General features: G+C 41.4%; 1 pseudogene; it reads left to right on the forward strand.

The window, feature by feature from the left end:
* Positions 1-3,459: 3,459 nt before the first annotated feature.
* On the forward strand, positions 3,460-4,867 carry LOC139240665 (probable G-protein coupled receptor 139; annotated as a pseudogene).
* Positions 4,868-8,546: the final 3,679 nt, after the last annotated feature.

Consider the following 8,546-nt stretch of genomic DNA (forward strand, 5'->3'; position numbering starts at 1 on the left):
AGTACATTGCCCTGCAATTTTGAAATGTGATCAAGGTTTCTGCCTCTACCACACATTCAGCTAGTGAGTTAAAGACCCGCACTAATTTCTGGGCAAAACATATTCTACCCATCTCCCCTCTAATCCTGCTACCAATTACTTTAAATCTATGCACTGTGGTTACTGACCACCCTGCTGAATGAAATATGCAATCCCTCTCCACTCTATCTCGGCCCCTCATAATTTCCTATCTCATTGGATTCTTACGTGTTTCCTCTAGTACTTATATCACTGCAGGTAGAGAAAACAATTTGGATATAAAAATATGTTTTAGCCGTCATTACAAAATGATTGTTGTATAAATATAAAGATATGTTACTGCAATTATGTAAGATATTTGTGAGAGCACACCTGGTGTTTGTGTACAGTTCTGGTATCTATACCTAAGGAATCCTTCCTTACAGGGATTGCTAAGCTGGTCAGTACTTATGTCGGAGCAAAAGGTATAACACCAATGCCTGAAATTTAAAGTATTCGCCAGTCGTGCAGTAGGTTGGTCTCTATCATTGCAACAAGAGTGGAGCCTCGAACAGGAATACAATAAGCTATAGCTTTGTCACATGTGAAGTAACTGTAGGCACCCTATTACACAAGGAACATGGTCACAACTAGTGCATGTATATGGGTATCTCCAGTACATTAGAAGCAGTAGAACCGCTGGAGTAAGTGTAGGGACGTACTGTAGCCTGACGATCAAGTTCACCACTAGTGTTAGGATAGGGAACCAACAGCTCCGGCGGAGGACGGTCCGCTCTAATGTATATGTACACTGCCACTAATACCAGATGGACCACGATGCAGGGATACCACTCATACCGAAATAACACGGTCACCTCCAGTATGAGTGCAAGCGTACCAATGATACGGATGGAGAAGTGTCATGTGTAGTCTCTGTCGGGTATCACTAGCAACGAAGAGTCACTGCCTCCTCGACTCTAAGTGTAGGGGTATCACTAGCCCGGGAGAAGCATGATCACCTCTAAACTAAGATATATATGATTAGAACTTGTACAGCTGGAGCATGACCACAGCTTGTGTGAGTGTAGGGTACCGTTACTACCAGAGGAACACGTTCACCTCGCCTGTATGTGTAGGTTTACACTAATACCAGACGTGCACTGTCACCACCATTTTCAGTGTGGGTTTACCACTGCTACTGGAGGAGCATGGTCACCTGAATATTCTAACCATGGGATCCACTCGTACCAGCGAAGCAGGTGTCCTGTTTGTTTAAGTACATTGACAACCTAGATCAGGACTTTCAGATCCATCAATAGCAAGGTTATCACGAGTTGCTGAGGAGCAAGATGACGTCGAGTATAAATATATTTGACAGTCATTTTACAACATTCCATTGACTCTGGATCAGTTCCTATGGAGTGGAGGGTAGCCAATGTAACCCCTCTTTTTAAAAAAGGAGGGAGAGAGAAAACAGTGAATTATAGACCGGTCAGCCTGACATCGGTAGTGGGTAAAATGATGGAATCAATTATTAAGGATGTCATAGCAGTGCATTTGGAAAGAGGTGACATGATAGGTCCAAGTCAGCATGGATTTGTGAAAGGGAAATCATGCTTGACAAATCTTCTGGAATTTTTTGAGGATGTTTCCAGCAGAGTGGATAAGGGAGAACCAGTTGATGTGGTATATTTGGACTTTCAGAAGGCGTTCGACAAGGTCCCACACAAGAGATTGATGTGCAAAGTTAGAGCACATGGGATTGGGGGTAGTGTACTGACATGGATTGAGAACTGGTTGTCAGACAGGAAGCAAAGAGTAGGAGTAAATGGGTACTTTTCAGAATGGCAGGCAGTGACTAGTGGGGTACCGCAAGGTTCTGTGCTGGGGCCCCAGCTGTTTACACTGTACATTAATGATTTAGATGAGGGGATTAAATGTAGTATCTCCAAATTTGCGGATGACACTAAGTTGGGTGGCCGTGTGAGCTGCGAGGAGGATGCTGTGAGGCTGCAGAGCGACTTGGATAGGTTAAGTGAGCGGGCAAATGAATGGCAGATGAAGTATAATGTGGATAAATGTGAGGTTATCCACTTTGGTGGTAAAAACAGAGAGACAGACTATTATCTGAATGGTGACAGATTAGGAAAAGGGGAGGTGCAAAGAGACATGGGTGTCATGGTACATCAGTCATTGAAGGTTGGCGTGCAGGTGCAGCAGGCGGTTAAGAAAGCAAATGGCATGTTGGCCTTCATAGCAAGCGGATTTGAGTACAGGGGCAGGGAGGTGTTGCTTCAGTTGTACAGGGCATTGGTGAGGCCACACCTGGAGTACTGTGTACAGTTTTGGTCTCCTAACCTGAGGAAGGACATTATTGCTATTGAGGAAGTGCAGCGAAGGTTCACCAGACTGATTCCCGCGATGGCGGGACTGACCTATCAAGAAAGACTGGATCAACTGGGCTTGTATTCACTGGAGTTCAGAAGAATGAGAGGGTACCTCATAGAAACGTTTAATATTCTGACGGGGTTAGACAGGTTAGATGCAGGAAGAATGTTCCCAATGTTGGGGAAGTCCAGAACCAGAGGTCACAGTCTAAGGATAAGGGGTAAGCCATTTAGGACCGAGATGCGGAGGAACTTCTTCACCCAGAGAGTGGTGAACCTGTGGAATTCTCTACCACAGAAAGTTGTTGAGGCCAATTCACTAAATATATTCAAAAAGGAGTTAGATGAGGCCCTTACTACTAGGGGGATCAAGGGGTATGGCGAGAAAGCAGGAATGGGGTACTGAAGCTGAATGTTCAGCCATGAACTCATTGAATGGCGGTGCAGGCTAGAAGGGCCGAATGGCCTACTCCTGCACCTATTTTCTATGTTTCAATGTTTCTATCCCACTAGTACTGGAGAAACACTGTAAGTGCAGGGGTACCCATCGAGCCAAATAAACACGGTCATCACGCATTTATGTGTAGTACTTCCACAAGTACAGGAGGAACACCCTCAACTCCCATGTTAGTGTAGCTGTACTACAACTAATGCCGCTTGACAGTGGTCATCACCAATACCATACGTTTTGGTTCAAAGTCTATTTCAGAAAGGTTGGACCAATAGGACTGAGTCAAGGAGAGGGTCAGCACACTGAGCGCTCCTGTGGCAATAGGCTCTGCAGCAGTACCGGGAGATTGCACTTTCTAATTGTAAAGAATGTTTAAATAGTGCATGTTGTTCTGACATTATCTAATAACAATTTCAATTATTATTTTAACCTGACGTATCAGATAAAAAACAACTTACGTCATTCTATTCGTTAAATGACTGTAACTAATGCAATGTATGATTTAACCTGATTGACACCCTGGAGGACTGATGTGTGGATAAATATAAATTCACTTCCACAGCCTCAGTAGTTATCCAGTCAGAGCCGTTTAGCTCCGACATAATTCATCCATTCTCATTGAAAATGGGTCAACTAACGATGCTGCAGACAAAAGGGATTTTTTACCCGATTCTTGCAGCTGTCGGTGTCCCCGGTAAGCCATGCCAACCTGTCTGTTGTTAATCTTTGTTAATTGTATCCCGGTTCTAAAAGGAGTATGTTCTCGATGGCAGTATGACAGAGTCGGTCGTGACTGGAAGCAAATCGTGAATCGTGTGCCCGTACATTCTCAGTTCCCCTTAAGCTGGTAACATTAATGAACTTATACTGTTCTCTGAAGCTACGGCAAAAGGATTTTAGCTGATTTCCAGACTGTTTCATAACGCGTGCGGAGTGAGCACTGCAGCATCTCATTAAATTGTTGTTCGCTTTCCCAGGTAATGGCCCCAATACAAATGCTGTTCTCACGCTGCTCATTGTTGATAATAACACTGAACGGAGTAAAATGCTGAGGACATGTACCTCGAAATATATTCCAACCTGACACAGAAATTAAATGTGCCTCTTTGCTCTTTCTTACAGCAAACTTGGTTACAATGGTGATACTCTTCCGAGGAAACTGCGGCCTTTCCAAGTGTATCTCTCTTTACATGGTGGCCATGGCAACAGCAGATCTACTGGTCATGATCATCAATGTAACAGTGTATCATATATTCAGTTATTACTTTCCACTTTCATTCATTTACCACACTCCCGTGTGTAAGTTCATTCAATACATGGCTGCTGTCAACCTCGATTTTTCAGTTTGGTTCACCGTCTCCTTCACATTTGACCGATTTGTAGTTATTTGCTGCCAGAAGTTTAAATCAAAGTATAGCACAGAGAGAACTGTGGCCGCGGTTATAACAAGTTTCATAGTCCTCATCTTTTTAAAGAACTTCCCTGTTTTGTTTGCATTTGAACCTCAGCAAATAATTAACAATGTGCAGTGGGGCTGCCGGATAAGTGTGATTTTTATTTCATCACCTGCAGGTATAGCGTACGTCTGGTTTCAAGCGCCTGGGGCGTTTGGCTTCCATTTACTTTAATTGCCTTGTTAAATTGTTTGACAATCAGACGTATTTTAGTGGCCAGTAGATCACGCAAGGGACTCCGAGGCCAGAAGAGTGAGAATCAGAGCGATCCGGAGATGGAGAGTCGAAAGAAATCAGTAATTTTACTGTTCACTATATCCAGCAGTTTTATACTGTTGTGGCTGACATCTGCCGTGAGTTTGGTAACTACCAAACTGGCGAACCTCAATTATTACCGCGGTGATCTCACAGACGCTGGATATATCGCCACTGAAACCGGGGCGATGCTGAAGTGTCTGAGTTGCTTTCAAAATCCGTGTATTTATGCAGCGACCCAGAGGAAATTCAGAGAAGAGCTGAAGAATCTGTTAAAATCACCCTGGACACTCATTCTGCGAAGAGTAAGAAAATTTGAATAAAAAGGATTCAGTCAAATTAAAGCTTCTTCGTCACTAAAGCTCAATTTCAGCTCCTTTTCCAGCATCGACGTACATCTTTCTACGAATGGGACAAATGCGAGAGTTCTTCTTTGCACATCTCCTCCAATTTGTAACATGCATTTGATGTTTGTATTGCTTTATTTTTAAACGCTTTTAAATGAGTAAACTTAACCCATTCCTGAAAATTTAGCACATTTCAACTTCAGAGATCAAAGATTATAATGAAGAAGTTCAATAGTTGAGTTGGACATGAGGACTCTAGAATTATTCACATTGCACTGCAGATACTGGGATCGGCCGTACAACTTAAACAGCAAAAATAACGTTTCATTCAATGCCAAAACAATCAAAGGTCTTGCGATCGCCGTTATTGCTAACTCTGTTGGAGGTTCGGTGCGCATAATGCAGGCACGGGGCTCTCTATTGTACACCATTCCTTATTGACAAATAGATCAGGCACTTCTCACGTGAGCAGCGTTCGAATGGAGGAAACAATTGTAACTCGGAGAATCGATGTGGTTTTCAACTCATTTGTCCCAGATACTCACTTGAAATCTCGATTATGCACTGTGGGTTCTGTCACACAGCACATAGATTGGGTCCGCTCTTCCTTTGTGCTGTCGTCAAAACTGTCATGAGTAATATTATTGATATTCTGTCTGAAACACTCTTCCAAACAAATTAATAAAGGAATGCAAAATGAATGTTTGCTATAAAGTTCTTCATTATTACAATTCTTGCAAGTTATCTGTAAAACACTGCCGAAATTCTGATAAAATCGACCTGATACTTCGGTATTCTTGTGTTTGGCTGAATATTTTCAGATGATCGTTAAGTTTCTTTGGTCATTATTGTCTTATATAAATATAAAAACTTAACAATTAGGAGCAGCATGAGTATTAGGCGCCCGCTCTACCATGCAAAATGATGATGGCTGATCTTCGACTTCAACTTCAATGTCCCCACCTATCCACGAATTCTTTATTCACATAGAGAATACAATATATCCAACTCAGCTTTGAATATACTCAACGATTCAGCATCCACAGCCGTTTGGGCTAGATATTTTCAAAGATTTACATCCCTCTGGGTGAAGAAATTCCTCCTCATTTCAGTGCCTCCTTACCCTAAAACTCTACCCCCTCGCTCTTGTCTCTCTAGCCAAGAAAAACCATCTCTCAGCTTTATCCTTTCAATTCCCCTCTAAGAACACATCGTATTCTTCGAAACTCTGGAAAATGTATGTACAGTCTACTCGATGCATCAGCCGAGAAACCAATCTCGTGAAGATTTGTTGCACTGCCTTAAACGCAATTATATATTTCTTAAATTAGGAGACCAAAACTGTGCACAATACTGGCGTGGTCGCACCAGATCCCTGTGGAATTTTAGCAAGACTTTATTAAACTTGCACTCGAACCCTATGGCGATGAAGTTAACAAGCAACGTGCCTTCATAATGGCTTGCTGTACCTGCTGTCTCCATGTTTCCTGTACTAGGGCAACTAAATTTCTCTGGGCACCAACATGGAATAGTTTCACACCATTGAAAAATATTATTTTTATCTATTATTGCTGCCAACGAGAATAACTTCACATTTGTCCACATTATACTCAATCTGCCACTTTTCTGCACACTCACTTAATCTGGCTATATCCCTCTGCAGGCTCTTTGCTTCCTATTCACATCTTATTTGTCCACCAAGCTTTGAATCGTCAGCAAACATGAATGCATTGCACTCGGTCCCTTCATCTAAGTCATTAATATATAGCGTAACGAGCTGAGGTCCAAGCACTGCTCCTTGTGGCACCACATTAGTTACAGCCTACCAATCTGAAAATGACCCAATCATCACAACTCTCTTGTTTTCTGTCTGTTAACCAATCTCTTCTCCATGCTATTACATTAACCCAATCACCATTTCCCCATATCTTACGTAACAACCTTTTATATCGCACTTTATCGAATGTATTTTGGAAATCCAAATATACTACATCTACTGGATCCCCTTTATGTACCCTGCTAGTTATATATTCAAAAAATCCTAATAATTGTGTGATATATGCATTGTTTTGCTGACAACGAATTTGATTTTGTATAATCATATTATCATTTTCTAAGTAGACTACTACCATCTTGTTAATAATTGTATTCCTGTAATTTTTCCGACGACTGATGTCTGGCTAAATGGGCAAAAGTCCCTGTTTTATCACTGCTTCCTAACTTCAATAGCGGGGTTACATTTGCTACCTTCCAATCCGCTGGGACCGTTACTGAATCTGGGGAATTTTGAAAGATCACAGCCAGTGCATCCACTATTTCTGCAGCCGTCCCTTTTAGTACTGTAAAATGTAGCCCATCAGATCCAGGGTACTTGTCAACCAATGGTCCCTTTCTTTTCTATAGTTGTTTTCGTCTACCGATATTAATTAGTTTATGTTCCTCAGGCTAATGATCCGTTTTTTCCCCACTTAGATTGGAATACTTCTTATGCCTTCTAACTTGAAGTCAGTTACAAAATATTTGTTTAAATCTTTGCAATTTACTTGTTCCGTAACATATGAATCCTTTACAATTTATTTATCGGTGATCGCTTCTCAATCTACGAGAAATGCCAAGGAATGGTATCAGTCTCAATGGAAATGAACTGAAGAGTGGATGTCACTGCGAGAACTAGGGATCCAATTACATGATGACAATTAAACTAGTTTGCAGGTGGATCAGTCCGTAATAAAGCGAACAGAAATTTATATTTTATATGCATGCGAATAAAATACAATGATAAACAAGTGCTGATGAATCTTTACAAAGCATTGTTGTGGCCACCATTAGAATAGCAGGCACAGCTTTGGTCGCCTCAAGGCCCTAAGGCCATTAAATCCACAGAGAGCGAGCATTGTAGATACAGAAGGATAGTGCAAGAGATCAGAACTGCACTCATCATAGTTAATGGATTTTTTACTGCAGTATCCACATCTAAGATCTTTAAATGAGATGTTAAACATAATGAACATTTTTGACATAGTGAAGTGGGAGGGATCATTCCGTCTTGATGAATGGTCAGCGATAAAGTGTGATCATATTAATTTAGTCATAAAAGGAATTAGCACAGTGGTTCCTGGGAATGTGTTCAGCCAAAGGGTGTATCGAGCTTACAATGTTTGGCCTCAAGTAATAGTTAAAGAAAACTTTGATGAATATATGAAGCAGAGACCATAACAGATTGTGGGGAGATAGGAGGACAGTGCTGATTGATTTTGATTGCTGCTTGATAGAACCCAGTCGAGAGAGATTGGGTCAAATGATCTACACCAACCCAGTGAATTTCTATGGTTGTAAAGTATTTTTGTTTCTAATATACTCTTATTCCCGTTGAGATCCTATTAAACAAACATTACAAGCAACTGGTATCAAAGATGAACCCAGAGTGCAAAATATCACCTGTCCCTTATATCTTCCCATTTGTCGATAGCGTACTGTCATTTGGTAATTACTCACTCTGCTCTCGCACATTCCCCATCCCATAATTCCTCACCGTTTGTAGATATGGTAACTTACATGTTGCAACTTGTCAATAACCTATTGTAATTTTGCAATTAGCTCTCTGTGCAGTGCAAAATTTTCAACTCCATCCAACAACGTTTCACCGTTTGTATTT

The sequence above is a fragment of the Pristiophorus japonicus genome, chromosome 33 (genome assembly GCF_044704955.1).
Source record: "Pristiophorus japonicus isolate sPriJap1 chromosome 33, sPriJap1.hap1, whole genome shotgun sequence".
NCBI lineage: Eukaryota > Metazoa > Chordata > Chondrichthyes > Pristiophoridae > Pristiophorus > Pristiophorus japonicus.